This window comes from Micromys minutus (genome assembly GCF_963924665.1).
Source record: "Micromys minutus genome assembly, chromosome: 4".
Taxonomy (NCBI): domain Eukaryota; kingdom Metazoa; phylum Chordata; class Mammalia; order Rodentia; family Muridae; genus Micromys; species Micromys minutus.
The window spans coordinates 36924265-36944197 of NC_137973.1; the positions used below are offsets into that span (position 1 = coordinate 36924265).

General features: G+C 46.6%; 1 pseudogene across 1 annotated transcript; it reads right to left on the minus strand.

Moving 5' to 3' along the window:
* Positions 1-1032: 1032 nt before the first annotated feature.
* On the minus strand, positions 1033-2066 carry LOC308420058 (glyceraldehyde-3-phosphate dehydrogenase-like; annotated as a pseudogene). The gene has a single exon. The product of its transcript is annotated as a glyceraldehyde-3-phosphate dehydrogenase-like (transcript).
* Positions 2067-19933: the final 17867 nt, after the last annotated feature.

Here is a 19933-nt window from a genome sequence, read left to right on the forward strand (position 1 = left end):
GCCGGTTACAAAACTCGAGGAAGATCGTACCTTCCGACCTGTACCCTCCACTGGGTCTCTCAGGCCAATCAGTGTACCTGAACATTTCAGATCATTTTGACTAAGCAGAAAGGACATAGAAGATTGATTGGCTATGAGACAGTATGTAATTTCACCCAAGACTCAAAAGCAAGATCCACACTTTGGGACAAGCCCTCCCTTGCACACACTTGCTTTCCCCATTCTTGCTCAGTGTGGCTACAAATTGAAGATTTTTAGAAGCTGTTGCTGAGGAAGCATGCCTTGGTGGGGGTGGGGGGAGTTTGCTGTTTAAATCAAATAGCACCAGCATTCCCAGTAAACTAAAAATATGTCAACGTACAGACTTTCCTCAGCTGGAAACTGTACATTTTTGCTCCACCTTGGTGCCTGTTAACACTTGTCCGTTAGCCAGAACTAGCCTAACCCCAAATAAATAAGTGGGTAGAAACGACTAATGGGAAAGCCCCAGAAGGAGCCTGTGTCTTCCAGCAGCTCCTTTTAATGACCCAGGATGCTTGTGTTTGTGGTCTCATGTTGCATGAATAGACTACAATCGTATGTTTTCTGGGGGAGAATTGTTCCTTGCTCCTTTGAGGAAAATCAAATTCATATTTGATGATGGGCTGGGAAATCATGACATTCAAGCCATTACCTCTACCCTGCCCGTGTCAACATAATGGAGTAGCACAGGTTTCAAACATAGCCGGTTATCACTCCAGGAACCAAAACCATTTCTTCAACTAAGGTGACTGCTCCAAGCCTCGGTTTCTTTTTTTTTTTTTTTTGGGGGGGGGGGGTTAGGGAGTAAGGGTGCAGCAGAACTTTATTGATGGTATTCAAGAGAGTAGGGAGGGCTCCCTAAGCCCCTCCTATTACTATGGTGACCTGGGATGGAAATTGTGAGGGAGATGCTCAGTGTTGGGGGCTGAGTTGGGATGGGACTCCTCAGCAACTGAGGGCCTCTCTCTTGCTCTCAGTGTCCTTGCTAAAGGGTGGGTGGTCCAGGGTTTCTTACTCCTTGGAGGCCATGTAGGCCATGAGGTCCACCACCCTGTTGCTGTGGCCATATTCATTGTCATACCAGGAAATGAGCTTCACAAAGTTGTCATTGAGAGCAATGCCAGCTCCAGCATCAAAGGTAGAAGAGTGGGAGTTGCTGTTGAAATCCCAGGAGACAACCTGGTCCTCAGTGTAGCCCAGGATGCCGCTTAGTAGGCCCTCAGATGCCTGCTTCACTGCATTCTTGATGTCGTCATACTTGGCAGGTTTCTCCAGGCGGCATGTCAGATCCACAACAGATACATTGGGCTAGGAACATGGAAGGCCATGCCAGTGAGCTTCCCATTCAGCTCTGGGATGACCTTGCCCACAGCCTTGGCAGCACCAGTGGATGCAGGGATGATGTTCTAGGCAGCCCCACAGCCATCACACCACAGCTTTCCAGAGGGGCCATCCACAGTCTTCAGAGTGGCAATAATGGCATGAACTGTAGTCATGAGCCCTTCTACCATGCCGAAGTTGTCATGGATGACCTTAGCCAGGGTGGCTTCACAGTTGGTGATACAGGATGCATTGCTGATAATCTTGAGTGAGTTGTCCTATTTCTTATGATTCACACCCATCACAAACATGGGGGCATCAGACGAAGGGGCAGAGATGATGACCCTTTTGGCCTCACCCTTCAAGTGCACCCTGGCCTTCTCCATGGTGGTGAAGACACCAGTAGACTCCACAACATACTCAGCACCAGCATCAGCCCATTTGATGTTAGCGGGATCTCGCTCCTGGAAGATGGTGATGGGCTTCCCATTGATGACAAGCTTCCCATTCTCAGCCTTGACTGTGCCATTGAATCTGCCATGGGTAGAGTCACACTGGAACATGTATACCATGTAGCTGAGGTCAATGAAGGGGTTGTTGATGGCAACAATCTCTGCTTTGCCAGATCCTGAGCAGAAGGCAGCCCTGGTAACCAGGCACCCAATATGACCAAATCCGTTCACACCAACCTTCACCATCTTGTCTAAGGGACAAGGCTGGCACTGCATGAGAAGATGCGCTGTCTCTGGAACAGGGAGGAACAGAGAGCCCAAGTCTCGGTTTCTACCTCCTGAGGATGGGTGTAATGTAGCCAGTGAAAGGAAGGTATTCATCAAACAGTTGTGCTCCTTATCACAAAGACTAAGTGAGCTACATTTTTAAACAGGCCTGGCGCAATTCCTTACACTCTTACTGAAAGCATTATAAACTTTAGCCCTCAGGCCCCTCTGAGTTCTAGGAACTGCCTTACCAGCACTTGCTATCCATGATATGTGGAAACTCCTTCCCCCAGCACCCAGCCATCAGGAGTTGCAGACAAACTCCAAGAAGCCGAGTCTCCAGAAGTAAAGCAGACAGAAAGAAGGTGTCTGAGTACCTTAAACCAAAGGGTCTCTGCCCAAGGCCAGACCCAGCTGCACCCCAGAGGAGACAGAATGAAACAGAGCCTCTCTCAGGTGCCATCTGCATGGGCCTCAGGTTGCCTCTCTCACAGTTTTGTCCAGATCAGAACCAAGGATTTTAATCAAATGTGCAAAGACAGAACAACAAAACGAAAACAGTCCATCCTCACACGGGAAGGGCAGAGCGGCTGCCGCCCAGCGTCCCGGAGCTGGCCCTGGAGAGAGCTGTGTCCTCTGGTGCCAAGTATGGGGAAGGCCCTAGAAGAAGAAGGAACAGCTAGATGTCAGCCCCAACCCCCTCCCCAAGAGCTCCAACTGTGGCTTCCTCAGAGTGATTCTAATTGTTTAAACAAGATTAAACAAGCATGGAATTCGAGAGGGAGAAGGAAGAAATTTGGAAAACAAATAGCAAGGAAATTTTTCTTTCCAAAGACCCAAAACAAATCTAAACCGTAGGAACAGCTTTAAACTAGTAACCTTTGAAAATCCCAGATTGAATGTGTCCAACAGAAAGTGTCCAGAGGAAGACAACATCCAGAGTGAAAATTTACAGAGAGAGCAGTGGGCCCATAGTCACCACTTTCACTGTATTATCGATGAAAACACACACATGTGTGCACACACACACACGTGCACACACACTCACATGCACACACACTCACAATTGCACACACTCACAATTGCATACACTCAAATACACACACACACTCATATGCACACACTCATACACACTCACATGTGTACACATGGACCTAATGCCTTTCTGTTCAGAGCACCAGCATCAGCCCCATGAAGTAAGAACATCACACACTCAGTTTAAGTCCCAGGAATGGTGCAGTAGATCCACCAAACAGTGCTGAGATTTAAAGATGCCAGAAATGCACAGTCCCTGTAGGACAGAGCTGTCACTTCTTAGGAGGACAAAGGTCTCCCTGACTGCCCTTTTATGGTACACAACTTTCTAACTGGACCTTCTAATTCCTCCTTGCTGTAGATCTTTCATTTAGTTGTTTCCTGGCCTTGCACAGTTGGTCTTTATCCTGTAGAATGCCCTTTCCCTGTCTTTCTTGGCTTGGGAAGCCCCACTCGCTCCTTAGAATTTACTGAACACTGCTGGGAAATGGTTGGCCCAAGTCAATTTCCAGAGCCCAGGTAAAAATGCTGGGTGTGATGGTGCACAGTTGGAATTCCTGTGCTGGGGAGGCAGAGGCAGGCAAAGCCCTAAGGCCCTCTGGCTAGCCTAGTCTAATGGTTAGCTCCAGGTCAATGAAAGACCCTGACTAAAGAAGGCAGTTAATGTTCCTAAGGATGGCACCTGAGATTGTCCACTAACTTGCATATGTACACGCATGTAGGAACATCAGACACACACACACACACACACAGGCTTTTCAGCAAAGCTTCCCCCTCACTCCCCCCTGGTGCATATTTTGAGCCATTCAGGGACATCTTTATAGCTATTGACTTTCACGGCTCTTTCTCCCAGAGTTGAACTTGGTCACATTGCTTTGGAAATCCTTGCACTTCCAGCACCTACTCTGTGGCAAAACACAGGTGATTCAGCCGATGTTTGCGAAGCTAAAATGGTTCTGATTCTATGCACAGCGATGCAGGACAGCCCCTCAATGGTCAGGAGGCAGGGTGACTTAGAATTCTACTGGAAAGAACTCTCCATCATAGGCCAGAAGCCCACCATCTCCTTGTGCACCCTTCCTTTTCGCATACTAACACCAATCCACGGACGCAGCAGGGAAAACAGTCAACCGGCCTGGCAATCGACATTTTACTGAAGCCACAGGATCTCCTCCACAGATGCTCAGTCAAACTCGGTGGCTTTCACATCATGAAGGAGGCATCCTGCCCTTGTAAACTAGACTTCACTAGCGTTTTTGAAAAATTCTGGGTGAGTATTCAGCCTCATTCATAACAGCCACTCTCCAGGGTGCTCCGTGGGGCTTCACGCTGTGGAACCACACTCACGGTCCTATGTTTCACTCTGCTATCTATTTTTGGAGGCAGTGAGATTATTCAAGGGTGACCAGGTACCCAGTTATTACACCATGTTCCTCATTGAACCCATACAATCCCAGAGTTCCCTGTGCTCCTGATTCAATAAAGTCTCATGTAAACAAGATTGTAACAACCATGAATGGGGAACACAAGATTCAAAATGTTCTGGGATATTTTTAGATTATTTGAAAGCAATCAAATAATGAGCCATAGGTATTTTATAATCTTACTTCCCTGTATGTTTTCCTTTGATCAAAGTACAGCCTCCCCCGAAAACTCTCTCCTTGATTGTTTCAGCCAAGCAGGCTTAACCCCTCTCCCCAGTACCCACCCCACCAGACTCCTGACAGAAAAAAACTAGTCTGACTTAGTTCATGGCTTTTAAACATCTCTTTCCTTTAGTCTTCCACTTCCCTATCTCTGCCCTTCAAACAAGTTCTAGGAATGTCCTTGGTATTAAAACATAGACTTTAACCCTGCATCGTGAGGTGATGAGAACCAAAATCCCCAACACAGGAAGGCAGCTCCCCTCCTCTCCAGCCCCCATCACCACCACTGACATTCAGGTGGTACAGCTCCCAACACCCGGATCATTCTGATAACTGTTCTTTGCACAGTTCTGAACACAAGAGTTTAAGTGTCTTTCCCAGCACTGAGCCCCATAGAGCTCCAGGAAGAGGAGCTGTTATGAATGAGGTTGAAGGGGACGATACTTACACAGTATTCTTTAACAGATAATAGTGAGTCTAACTTCACAGTTCACCGTGAGATGCACCCTGACAGAGATGTACCGTGGAATGGCCAAGGCTAAGCATTGTATTTGTTTTGAGGGTCTCTCAGGCAACCCCAACCCTTCTACCAAAAGCGTATGTCCACCCACATGGCAAAATAACACCCCGTTTTGCTCAAAAGTATTAAAGTAATAGGAGGTTGGAGTCCTCAAAACTTGTCAGTAATTAACGTTCGCTGCCAGTTTAAACCACTTGGGGTCAGAACTACAGGAGGGAGAAAGGGTCCGTATTTGCTGTCGTCAAGCACTGTGTGTGTCAAGGGCAAGCATGGCGTGAGAGAAGAGTAAATAGAGAAATAAGGGATGCATCTGAGGAGACTGACAGGAGCCCAGCAAGAAGCCAAGCTGCCAGACCCCAGGCACCTGTGCCAGCCAGGCTCACAGCTGATGCTGACAGTCTGGGAAGAGCACGGCGAGAGTGCCCTCTAGTGGAAGGCACCAGAGCTCTGCTCCCCTCGGAGCTGTGTTTAGCCTGGGATTATGATTTCTGTAACTTCTCCTCGAGTCATTTATTCAGTAGGCACGGGTTGAATTCTCCTTATGAGCTGAACAGCAGTCTGAACACCAGGGAGACATGTCACTAAGACTTAACTCTCACTCCCATGAGAGTTTCAACCAGGTGAGGAGATTGGACAACTCCTGGGTGGGGGCCCATGCATATGTGTGTCTGTGTATATGAATGTAAGCATGCATGTGTGTGCATATGTGAATGTAAGTGTTCATGTGTGTGCACATGTGCATACGTGTAAGTAAGTGAGAGAGTATAAGTGTGCATGTGTGTGCATGTATGCTTTGCTTGTAATGTGTGCCTATTGTGGGGCTGTGCTAAGGCAGAGGTGGTAAATCGGGAGGCTCTGCACAAGCTGTGACCCTCAAGAGAGAAGATGGTTAGCAGATAGGCAAGTGGAATATAGGTGTGTCAAGCAAGACAGCTGAAGCTAGAGATGTTCTGGCCCATCTGGGGAGAGAGGAGGTGAAAAGCCAGAGAAGGCTGAGAGGATAAGCCGTGGATGGTTTCTCCTTCCTTTTAAACACGATCGGAAGACAGACAGGCAGTAAGCTAGTTTACAGATCCGAGAATCCATTACTCTGATGGAAAGGAAACAGACGTTGATCCTCAGGGAAACAAGACTGAAGGCCAACAGAAAATGAGGGTCTAAATTGGAACCAGGACAAGAAGCCGGATGGAGGAAGTGATGTGGTGGAGAGCAGGTTAGCAGGACTTGCTTACAGAGTGGGTGTGGAGAGGAGGCAGGAATGGGAAATTCTCAATCAATTCCCAGCTCCAGCTTGGGAGGCTGGGGGGACTAGCTTGATGGTGTGTTACTCATTAGACCAGGGATCACGAAAACGTATATAAAGAAAATGGCAAGTTCTATTTTGAATATGGGGAATTGGATGTGGCTAAGAGGAAAATTCTTGAAGGTAATTGGTAATTGACTGTTTAGTCTGAAGCCTGGAGAATTGATCTAGGTTTGGCAGAAGTCTGTGGCATTGGGAGGGAAATGGCCTTCCAAGGGAGCAGCCACCATAGAAAGAGAACAGCTGGGGGCAAGATCTGAGGCAAAACTCCCTGTGAAGGGGGGAGGGGAGTGCCATGAGAGCTGAGAAACAGAGCTAGGTAGGCAACTCCTTAGCATTTAACAATTCCTCCTGGAAACATGAAAATTAAGACTCATGTAACAAACTCAGCATGTGGCAGGCACTCAGAGCTACCTCCCTACTGTAATAACATGGTTAGGAAAGAAAGTGTAACAGGGCCCAGACCCATATTAGATCAGCTTGTGTGGAGGCTAATGGGTGTGGCTCCTCCCACTGAAGGGAGCAGTGGGGGGTCTGGGGTCAGTACCTCATGTGCATTCTCCACCAAGTGGGCACTGTTGACTGATGTCGTGTGTGTTGATTGGAATTCAGAAATGGGTTCTGACATTTAGATCCAAGTAACTTCAATGACCTCTCCTGACCTCCAACAACGCTGCAAGGAAGAGATGATTGGTGTTTTCCTATTTATTCGATAAGCACATCAGATTAAGAAACACTATGCAATGTGCCTAATATTCCTCAGAAAAGGCAGGCCCTCTAAATCACGTCATCTCCAGGGTGTCCCTTTTGAACATAAAAACACACATACACACATGATGCACACACGCATGCGCAAACCCACAGAAGATGGTAGCCACTCTTTGCCAAATCTCAGTTTTTTCTCAACTCTACAAGTGCCTCCTCTCATCCCTACTAAGTGCCTCAGTTGCCCATTAGGAAATGGGACTAAAGGGTTCAGTACCCCCCTTCCTTCCTCCTGAGGTGCTCCTACTAAGATCTTCTCTGAGGCTTCTGGAGCTGGAGAAGGATGTGAAGACCCTTGTGGGCTGTTCAGTTAAACAGCAGGAAGGCCCAGTCCTTACCCCTCACTCCAAGTAGACGGGTACACTGAGAAGTTAGACCAGTGTTTGGAAGCCTGACACTCGCTGCAGTCACTTCTGAAGCTGAGGACAAATGGGAATATTAGGAGAGTGACAGTTACCCACAATAAACAGCCAGCAAATGGAAACTCAGCTCCGGCAGTGGACCATCAGCTGAAAGGCAGTGAGCTGCAGCTGAACCAAATTCTAAACTAAGCTAGATGGGTCGCAGCACCTGCTCTCTCTGTTCTGCCCCTGCCTCTTGCCCATTTCTAAGTTCCAGGTTCATAAAATAAGGCCAGGACATCCTTTATCAGATGCAACCTACAGAAATCTCTTCTTAGGATTTCTCTAGAATGTCTACTTTTATGTGTGGCACATAAATAAACACCTCTAATCTGTCATCAAGGAAAATGAACCACCCTGAAGGCATTTGGCCACCTCAGCTCCAAAGCAACAGACCCTTGGGTGTCTGGAATGTTCTGTGACTGCCTTCTCAGCAAGCCTAGTTCACCCTGAGCCCATCTGTCCCAGGAAGCTCTTAGAAGAATTTACTTTTTTCTTTGCCCCTCCCGACCTCTGTCTGACTAGTGAGGTGGGTCCCAAGAGCTACTTTCTTGCCTCCATCATTCCCTTGTGGTGTTTCCATGTCTCCAAAACACACTGAACTTTGGGGCATGGCTGGGGTTCATCACACTCGCCTGGCAAGGCTCTGAAGCCTTCCGTGGTCATGAGCACCCTGAGTGGCTCTGTCAGCAACACAAAAAGGTTAGTCCTCCAGAACCCCCCCCCACAAGTGTCAACACAGAGTCTGTGAGAGCAGGGGATGATGACATCAACAGCTAATTGTTGAATTCCCCCTATCTGCTCTACAGTGCTCTAATGTGGCTCTGGCCCAGCTTTGAGAGAGAAGGGCAGGGAGTGTTGTAAAGGACGGTCCTTAGAAAGCAATGTCACCTTCTCACCTGGCACCACAGTCCACTAACAAAGCTCTTTCAGGAACCACATTTTCTCTCTACTTCTAGAACAGAGACTGACATTGCTACTGGCCAGCCAATGCCATGATACCCATGTTCACATGAGGGAAATGGAGGCATGGTGATGCCGAGGACTTGTTAAATGTGTCCGGCAAAGTGGGACCTAATGGTAGATCCAGGGTCCAGGAATGAAAGACACTTTGCCACCTGCACCCTTGGACATAAACACAGACTTCTATGGGCTATAACCCAAAGAGTAGATGGTGGATACCAGGGAAACATAGACCAAGACCACATGTTAAATGCATCTAAAGAACCATGGTGGAGAAGAGCCAGCCACCCTGGAGGGTCTTGGGAAGAGAACAGATAACCACCACCCAGTGTTGGGCTTCAGGGCAGCAGGGGAACTGGTTTCCTCTGGACCACTCTCTTCCACCTTTAACCATCACCATCTCAGACCCTAAGAGTCACACTGCCAATCTTCAGTTAACCAGACTATGAGGAGACAACCTCAAATGGCACCTCCATTCTAGAGGAAGGTGAAATTAACATTTCTCCTACTACAGCCAAAAGTTCTGCCAAGTAGACCCTACAGGAAGTCTTCTCATACCCTTGTTCCCAGTGCCTACAAGGCGTCTCACAACCACCCATAAGTCCAGTTTCAGGGGATCTGATGTCCTCTTCCGACCTCCATGGGCACCAGGCACACATGCAATGCACAGACATATATCCAGGCAAAACATTCATACACATAAAATATTTACAGTTTTAATATTTCTTTATGTAGAGAATATGCATGCGCCATAGTACACGTGTAGAACTCAGAGAGCAGCTTGTGAGACTCTGCTCCCTCCTATCACCTGGAGTTTAACTGTTGAGCCATCTCTCCAGCTCCCAGTAATCTGTTAAAAGAAGGAAGTGAGCTTAGCACCTTTCCTTCCTGGCTGCAGGCAGGACATGACCAGCTGGCCTATGCTTCCCTCCCAGGCCTCCCCGCCATGATGCATGTCCATGAGTCAAGTAAACCTTCCTTAATTGTTTTGTCAGGCATTTTCTCATGGCCAACACACCCACCCACCACTGCTCCCTTCTCTCTGTGCCTTCCAGTTCAGAGTCATTCCAGGGGAAACCAAGCTGGCATAGCTCATCTTTCCACACAAGCCACACCCATACAAGCCTATAGTTTAATTACAGTTAGGTCAGATACCCTCCCAATCAAGGAATGGTCTCATAGGAAAATAAAAAGGCTGTTTGCCAGAGCCTGGAGCTACAAGGGAAGTTGGGCGGAACCACAATGACACCCACTCCTTCTGTTCAGGCTTGTCTTTTCTGTCCCTCTATGATGGCCTGGGGACATGCTCTTCCTACTTCACACCTAGAATTCCTGGTAGCCTGTCAGATGAACCCCTGCTTCCTACATTCAGCCAAAATCTAGACCTTAATTGGCTTTGATATACTCCTGCTCTCTCTCTCTCTCTCTCTCTCTCTCTCTCTCTCTCTCTCTCTCTCTCTCTCCCTCCCTCCCTCTCTCTCTCTCTCTCTCTCTCTTTCTCTCTCTCTCTCTCTTTCTCTCTCTCTCTCTCTCTCTCTCTCTCTCTCTGTGTGTGTGTGTGTGTGTGTGTGTGTGTGTGTGTCTAATGTGTCTGTGTTCTTTTCTGGAGCATTAATTTGCCGACTTGTTGTCTTGTTAACTTATTGACTAGATTACAAAACTTTCACAACCAAGGAAGCTACCATTTTCCTGTGTATGACGGGTTACTGCATGTCAGGAAGGCAGAACCATGAGTGAGAGAGCATGTAGCTAGTTCGTTGAGGAGACTGGCTCCCCATCACTGTTCACCACAAGACAGACCTGCAGACACATGGACAGCACCACCATCCACACTGGTTATACTTCAGAAATAGGGACAGAGCCATAGCTCATGGCTCTGCCTCCCCTGAACATCATGACTGAGCTTTCATCTTCCCTAGATTACAAACCTGCAGAGTCCCAGGAAAAAGCCCTTCATATACACAGAAAGCAGTTATGTCAAGTGAAGACTCAGCCATCGAATTTGGCTGCACTCAAGCCAGCCGTGCCCAATAAAACAACGGGACCTAAGAGCATATTATGATTAAAATGTCAGTCTAGTCTTCGGAAAGAGCCACCCAATAAAGTGCTTGCTGCACAGGCGTAAGGACCTGAGTGTGGATTACCACAGCCCACATAAAAAGCTGGTGGTGCACACCTGAGATCCCAGTGCTGGGAGCCAGGGACAATCAGGCCCACCAGAGCTCAATGCTGGCCAGCACAGTGAAGTGGCAAGCTCCAGATTCAGGCACAGGACCTTGTCTCAGAACAAATTATGTGAGAAGCAATAGAAGAAAACACCCAACACTGACTTCCGGTGTTTGCACATGCATGAGTATACAATGACTCCACCTAACTGCACAGGCAGGCCATGCTCTGGGTCTGGTTCTGTTGACACGGCCACCTGCATGCCCTCCTGCCATCTCATGTCAGGCCATTCCTCTCCGGTCCTTGCTACCTCCCAGGAGTGCTGTGCAAATCACAAGCCACGGCAATTGTTAGATCTGTGCTGTTATTGTCATGGTCATCAACAGTAGGCAGACAGCTGGGCCTAGTGTGGCTTAGAGCACCCTGCCCCACCCCCAGGGGCTCATTGTCTCAGACAGACAGGCCCAGACCCACGTGTTGGAAACACACATGGGAGAGATGAAAACTGGCCAGTCGGCTGTGGTATATACTTCACGTATCCAGTGAAGCCAAGCAGCTGGGTATTCCCAGACAGACTTGTTTCCAGTGTAGGGTCCCCACACTGGGAGAAGTGAGGAGGTTGTGATTCCAGCTAAGGCCACCCTAGTTCCAGATGGTTCCAGATGTCCTCAGTGAATTGGGTTCACTCAGCTACCTGCCCCGTTAGTATCACCCTCCCTTCTGGAAAGAAGGAAACTGGGTGTGTGAGGACGGAGGCTTGCGCACACAGGTCCATGTTCCCAAAGGTTCCTTAAACCAGCTATCTCAAACGAGCCAAGCCAATACCCTCAGGGTGGTAGTATAAATTCCAGCCGGGTGTCCCCAGTGACCCCAACATCGATGTGGGTGGTTCCTGGACACTAGGGACTGATAGGAAGGTTCCCTAGCTCTAAGAGGGTCCAGACTTACCCCCAAGAATGTGAGACCCTGACACTATAGTTGACAGCCTCATAGAGGCAGCACAAGGCACATGAGTGTCTGGGAGAACTTGAGAAAACCAACGTCACAGTTGCCAGTCTATTCCAGTTCCAAATATTCTAAGTTGAAGGATATCAGCATCCTCCATGCAAATCCTGAAACAAGAAGTACATGGGACAAACCCAGTGACTTTTACTACAGGAAATGACAGCTATGGAGTCTGGGGACCTGGGAATGAGCTCCCAGTTCAAAGTCTCCATGTGTCATAGTCACCACATTCCTAATCTGTGTTCCTGACCCCTTTGAAGATCCTAGAGACAATTCCAAAAGAAGTCAGCCATCCTGCAAATGATACTCACCCTAGTGATGAGAAAACCACAGAGAAGGAGCCCTAGAGGATGCTGGGAAAGCCAAAAAATGAATTTTCAAGTGGCACCCTGGAAGCACCTCAGGCCAGGGCCAGGGAACTCTGATCTAGATGTGGCCTATTTGCTTCCATGTCCCTGGTAATCAACAAGTTCTTTCTTGTAGAGATGGGTTGCTTTTCTCTACAGACTGGAATTAGTTGCTTTGGTCTGCAGACCATCCCCTGATGTTTGCAGAAATGTGAGAAATTAATAAGATGTCCCAAATCACAGGGGTGGTCTTTCCCACACACTTCCACTGACCCAGGGGAAAGGTCAGACAAGAAGTAGCTTATCTCCAGTGAAGACCAAGCTGCAATACGGGCTCGTCTCCTTGAGGGAAGCCCCCGATTCTTCTCCTTGGGTGACCCAGGCAAAGGAAGTTTCCATCAAGACAGGGCCTGACTCAACCTCTCCCAAGCAAACCAGACACCAGCCACCAAACTGCCAGCACAAGAGTTTCCATAATGAGATGCTTCCAGGAAAGCCCCATAAAACCTTTACTGTAAATTCAATAAACTGGGCTTTGAACATGGTGGGGGTGGGAGAGCCTGGAACCACACCACCACCTCAACAGTCCCCTCTCCTGTCACATGTAGAAGACAAAAAAGCAGGCTCACCCTTCTCCCACTGCCAAGACCTCTCTGTTCCCAAGTCATCCCAACACTTTCTCCCACCCGCCCAGCACCACCAGACCAAGTCTAGCCAGGCACATAGACAGTCCTACTAACACTGCCATGCCAGCCAGCAGGGGGGACAGGGGCGGGGCAAGCCCTCAGAGCCTTTCAGGCCTCTACTGCTCAGGGATACAGTTATATTACAATGTTCCAATGCTGTCAGTTCACAGAACAGTAGCCCCCCGGTTCAGAAAAAGGAAATGTATCCCCAAACCATTCAGCTCAAATCAAGAAGTTTCGCCTAAGGGAGAATTGCCACAGTGTTCCCTCTTTACTAGGTCTTCCCGGACCATTTACTATGATACACAGACACAGACACACACACACACACACACACACACACACACACACACACACAGCTGAGCTTGCAATGTGTTCAGTGTGAGTACCTCAGCCTGGACTGTGTGGAAACACAGGGAAGAGCAGGCCTTGGCCTTGACTATTTGGCAGACCTTGCTCTGGAAATGAAGAGCATAAACTGTGTGGAAGGGACCGGTTTTACCAGCACAGGCTGGAAAATTAGGACTTGGTGGACAAGCAGAGCCCTCCAAAGCTTTCGAAGTAGCAGGGCTGAGATGTCAGGGCTCATACACTGCTACTTGAAGAGGTGAAGTGACTCGTAGATAACTTGCTCTTTCTGTGGTACCAATAAGCCTACTGTGGACCAAGGTTAGGTTTGTATAAAGCCAATAGGGGATCAAATGAGGTTAGTATAAAAACTGTATCACAGTACCCAACTTCCTGTTGAGCTGATTGGCTGGGGCAGCCAGCCACTTTCCACCCTCCTTCCCACCAATGCCTGCCTCTTCCTGCAAAACCTTGGAACAAAACCATCACACGACACAATGTTTCCTTAAGTGCTGGTTGATTGGACAATGTGTGCAGTATGACCGTTCCAAGTATGCTATTAAATATAACTACTGGTTAATGACTGCAAGGCCATACTCTAGGTTATCAGTGATGCTTTTGAGCATCCGATTTGACATTTTAAAAATATATAAGAAATTCTAGTTGGTGCTTTTCTGCATTTCCCAAGTGAGCAGATATACATTTTAGAATCACAAACGGATCATTTCTAAGTTTGCCTTTCGGACGTTTTAGCCTCCATGTTGGATCATACCCTCTCCTTATTACAGATCTTCCATTGCTTCTCCAGACTTGGAGAAGTTCCAGACTCTTCTCTTGTCTTTCTGGTTCTCACCCTGCAGCTCTTGCCTCAGAGTGAGAAGACAGAATGGAGTCCAGAGCTGGAGGCTGGAAGACGCTCCTGAGGTAAGGAACACGTGAACTGAAACCCAGACCATGTCTGTGAGTTCTGCAAGGTAAGTGTGAAGTAACGTGTGTGCTCCGTTGAAGAAACAGATGGGGAGCAACAGTGTAGGCAGTGTGCCAGACTCAGTCCTCTCAACTAACTCCTGCTATGAGGGCTTTTTTTCTTTCAGCATTGGCAACCAAGGCACAGAGAAGTTAAGAAACCTCTCCAAGGTCACACAGCTCTAAGAGTTGGGGGCCTCTCAGGACATCTTCTCTCTTTCCTCTGGCGTGTTTATCAGGATGTCTAACCACACACTGACATGGGGACTGGTTTTGCTTTATGCCTGCCTTTCCATCAGACCTATGTTCCGTGAGGATCAGAATCCTGGCTGGCTTATCCACCTCCAAACACTCTGGGCTCCGTTTGAGAAGCCTGGCAGAGAGACAGATGTCGCTGAAAGAACGAAGTGCACCGGGTGGCCTTTCAGACCATCATCTGTTTATGGTCCTTCGTAGGAGCTGAAGCGCTGGCTAATAAAGCTGATACCACGTGGCTATAGAAGCCATCCTTAGTCTCTCCTGTGCTCTTTCTTTCTTTTTTGTTTTCTGGTTTTTAAGATTTATTCATTTTTTTTACCTTATGTGTCTCAGTATTTTGCCTGAATGTGTGTTGTGTCTATACACCACATTCGTGCCTGGGGCCCTTGGAAGCCAGAAGAGGGCATCTGGTCCCCTAGAGCTGGGCTACCAAGTGGATGCTCAGGATTAACTCCTGGTCCTCTGGAAAAGCAGCAAGTGTTCTTACTGTTGAGCCGTCCCTCTAGTCCCCTACATGATTTCTTCACCTCAGTCTGTTTAATTTATGCTGTTTCCCTTGACTTTTGATTTTTTTCCTACTTCCACCTCTCCTGTGTTAGAGTCTAACCAGGCTAAGCCAAAGAGGAAAAGAGAAAGCCACTAGAAGCATACATACTAGGATCATGTAGCCAAAGGAAGGGAGCAGAGAGCTGCTTCTTGCTCCTCTCTCTCCCTCAGACAGCTGACTTCTAGTCTTCTGAGCTTCTTGGCTCCTGGCACTCACACACACAGAGAGGGTACATCCCTTTCTTCAGTCCAGCCTGAAAATGCCTGAGAACTAGCCAGCAGGCCAGAATGGTCAGAAGACGCTCCCTGTGTGTAGGAGGATATCCACTGAGAGGCCCAAATCATGAAGTACAAATGAAGTCCCCAGAGCCCACCCCTCCCAGTTCCAAGAAAGGAAGATGGTCCATCACAAATAAGCAGTACTCCGGCACCATCTACTATGTGAAGCATTAGCCTCTCCAGAGAACCGTTGCTAGGAAACGGTTCTCGTCTCTCCATCTCATTGACCAAAGCTTACATTATCCTTCTCTCCCCATCTGCCCTCTCGATTTTATTTTCTATTGCTGTTGTTTGAAAATGTTATTTCCTATTCTAATACAATTGACATCTGTGAACCTATCTAGGTGGCCACATCATGCCACTCAGGGAAATCTAGTGTCTCTGGATGTCACCATGCTTCTGGGGTTGTTGAAAATCCAGTCTGCATAGCCATCCTGGAACCAGAGAACTAAATCAAAACACCTTTGCCACTTCCCACCCAGTCCTTCTGCATCTAAAGGAGCTATACCATCTGAAGGACAGTTCACACAAATATTTTGCTGTAGTTGACAAGCAACCCCTTAATGGTTCTAAGGGGTGTGAAGGGTCCTGTGTCCTCTCCCTGAACCCTCACAGGCCTTGAAGACTCCTCCCTCAGCAAAGTATGACACACTTCATGTTGTGTGACTTCCAAGGACAGGCCAAAAGTTCACTATAGTCTATGTGCTCTTATTAGGAACCAAGGAAACTCAGTGAACCTACTCTGAGTTCATTCTCTTGTGCTGTCCCTGGGAGCAGCAGGCAGAAACAGAATGATTTATCTGCTAATATCAGCCTCTGACTGGCTTAGTTGGCTCAGTCTTCTATCATGAAGATATCACACACAGATGGAACAGCTTCAACCACAGTAGTATGTCTCAAGCAGCTCAATGCAGGAAATCCAAGGTCAAGAAACTGATTTTATAAGTGAAAGCCAGTCAGATTTCTTCTCAGTTTGCAGGCAAACGCGATTTTTTCTTGCTGTGCCTCTGCATGGCAGAGAGAATGCTGGTACCTTCCTCTTCTTACACTAGAAGAGGCTCTCACCCCCATGACCTCATCTAAAGATAGTTACCTCCCAAAGGTCACGTGGCCAAGTACAATTCCATCACACTGGTAACTAGAGTATCAGTATGTGAATGTGAGGAACACACATGTTAAGGCTGGAGTATTTATTATAGACTGACTCATGAGCTCTATTCTTGAGTCAGTTTAAGTAGCTGTGTCTTTCCAAGGAGTCTTCCATTATGCTAATCTCTTGGCACACAAGCATTTCCTTATAGTCCTTTTCATCCCTGTGAGGTCTGTAGTGATGTCTCACCTTTTACTGCAGGCTTCAGAGGCATAACTCTACCATGCTATAGTTAAAAGTTTTGTGGGGTTTTTCTATATTCCTTCTCTATTTGCTGCTACATATGCACACACACACACACACACACACACACAGAGAGAGAGAGAGAGAGAGAGAGAGAGAGAGGAAATACACACACACACACACACACAGAGAGAGAGAGAGAGAGAGAGAGAGAGAGAGAGAGAGAGAGAGAGATGTACATGCACATGCACGCATTCAAACCTTCTGCTGCTATTACTTCTGCTTCCTTTAACTAGACTGTCCTTTTTCTACTTTTCCTAAGCAGAAGGTCGAATTATGAATTTGAGATCTTTATTGCTCTCAAAACTCCACATAAATGTCACTGAGTTGTTGCTTTTGCCATGAGGTTGGCTATGCTGTGATTTTGCCTTTATTCATTTTATAGTGTGTCTAATATCTCTGTTGTCTCTACTCAAGAGTCATTTAAGAATGTGTTGTTTAATTTCTCTTTATTCCTTAGTTTCTCATATTTGCATTTAATGCTGACTTCTAATTAAATTCTGTTGTGGTCAGAAAACAGATTATGTATAGTTTTAACCTCATTAAGCCTGTTAAAGCTTACTTCTGGCCTAAGGGCTCATTCTGTAGCATCTCCATGTGCAGTTGAGAAAATGATAGTCCCTGATTTTGAGGCGTGCTCTAAGGGGGAGTGCCCTGTGGGAAAATACCCTGTGGGGGAGTGCCCTGACCTGACAGGAGAACCCTGTGGGTGTCTGTTGGAAGGGTTGGTTTATAATCATCTGCAGATCTGCCTTTTCTTATCTATGTCTAGTTGTTTGAGCTGTTGCTGAAAGACTGGCATTGGGGACTGGGTAAATGGCCCAACGAGTAAGAACATTTGCTGTTCAAGCATGAAAACCTGAGTTCTGATCCCAGAAGTCATGTAAAAGGCCATGGGTGGCTGCACACAAGCCTATAACCCTACCTCAAAGGGATCACTGAGACCTGCTGGCTGCCATTCAAGACAGCCCAGCTCCAGATTCACTGAGAGATCCTGTCTCAAGGAAGTAAGGCCCAGAGTGATAGAGCAGGGACACCTAATGTCCTCTGACCTCTGCATGCACAGGCACATATTTACACACATATGTGCATGCAACCATAACAACACACACATAAGAAACTGTAATACTGACAATTTTAATTGTTATTGTTGAATTGCTGAATTCATTTCATTTTGTTAGTTTTTCTTCTTATAGACACATAGATGCTTATGCTGATATTTCCATCACTATAAAATGCCTTTTTCTCTAGTAATACTTTCTGCCCTAAACCCTGCTTCACCTGATGTTAATATACCATTCCAGCTTTCTTTTGTTTCCTACCCAGTACATCCTTCACTGTCCTTTTCCTCAGAACTGATGTATGTCATTGAACCTAATATTTGTCTTTTGTAGTAATCATTTAGATGCACTTTATATATATTTGCTGGTCTCTGCCTTGAGTGTTCCAATCCATCCCTACCTCGTTCAGTTACTGATGACATAAACCTTACACCTAACCAGTCCCCATCGGTCTCCTATTTCCCATGCCTTTCCTTTGTTCCTGCATCCCTGACACTGTGATGGTCAAGGAGAAATGTTCTCTTTTAATTATGAGTGTGGGTCCCTGTACCTGGTCTGTGCTCCATAAAGACAACTTCTTCCAAGCATCTTCATACGTGGTAACACTGTCATAGCTTGATAGTCCTTGCTTCAAGCCAGGCACGTAATGCTGAGGAGCTGGATTAGGGGTTCATACTCAGCCTCATAGTGTGCTTAAGGTTAGACTGGGCTTCATGAGACCCTGTCTCAAAACAATAAAAATAAACTTACTGTTGTTTTGTAAATTTTCTTTTTAAAAAAAGATAGGAAAGGGAAAAAGTTACAAACAGAAATGTATGTGCGTTCTCTTTCCCCTTTTCCCAATTAGCTGCCCTTCGCAATGAAAACATTCTTCTGTGGGTGGGGACATACCACCGCCATCCTTCCTTTGAGTTGGAACAAACTCTTGTTTATATTTCTTATAGGAGAGTTCTTACACCAAGCCAGTTTTCATTCATTTTTTATCTTTTTTTAAGTTCTTGTTAGTTTTTTAAACATATTGCATTTAATATAAAGCTCTTTCTTGAAAGCCTAATTCTCTCAGCAATTTGGCATCTGATGTCTCCTGATGGCAATGAGTTCTGATGTTTTTAGCCGTGAATCTTAGGGACAAACTCACATATGATGAGCTGGGTTTGTTGCCGCTCTCAATATTCTCTCTTTATCTTGGACTTTTAAGCATTATGGCTATAATTAAATCCCTTTGAATTGATTCTACTTGGAGTTTGTTAAGGGTTTTCTTTGGTTTTTTTTTTTTTTTTTTTTTTTTTCTATTTCTTTCTTAATTCCCCTATAAGCATCATTGTGAGTGTATCTGTAGGCTTAATAAAGAGGCACAAGTCTCTGAAGTTTACTTACTTATTCCTGTTATTGAGACTGGGTTTTTTTAACACACCTTTCTGTCTGCCTGTCTATCCTGGTTTGTTTTGACACAGGATGTTACTATGTAGCCGTGGCTGTCCTGGAACTCACTATGAAGACCAGATTGGCCCAGAACTTGGAAAGATCCGCTGGCTTCTGCCTCCTGAGTGCTTAGATTCAAGAGATGCTCCTGCAAGCCTAGTTCAACTCCCCTGTCTTTGAGTCAGATTCTTCTGTCTGATCAAATTTAATTTGAATCAAAGTGACCAATCCATGTCACTTACTAAATTTCCCAATTCCAGACGTTCTGTGTGTCTCTTTATTGCTTCAGTGTTTCGTTAATATACTCTCTTTGGTGAGACATCGTTGCCATATTTGCCCTTTATCTTGGGCCAGGGGTTTCTTTTCTTCTTTGAAATCATTTACAAATGCTGAAGTCTTTGTCTTACAAATCCAACATACATTCTTCCTGTCCTGGGAGTTCTGATTTTTTTCCCCCTGTGATTACAGCAAAATAACATGGTTGTTCGTCTTCCAACTTTTGGTTGAGAGAGAACAGTACTTCTTTAGACTGCCCTTCTCACAGCTGTACTGTCCACGTTGTCCTGACATGGCCGCCACTGCCAGGACGTTTGTTTAGTACAATAAGTAGCCCTGTTAGTGTCCCGGGATGATTCCATGCACTCCGTCATCTCTGTCACATGCAGTCACTGAAGTTTCTGTATAAGCTAATGACATGACCACTCCATGGTTAAAGGGAGGTTTTTATTGTAGATATGAGAGAGAGAACAGCATCTGGGGGAGT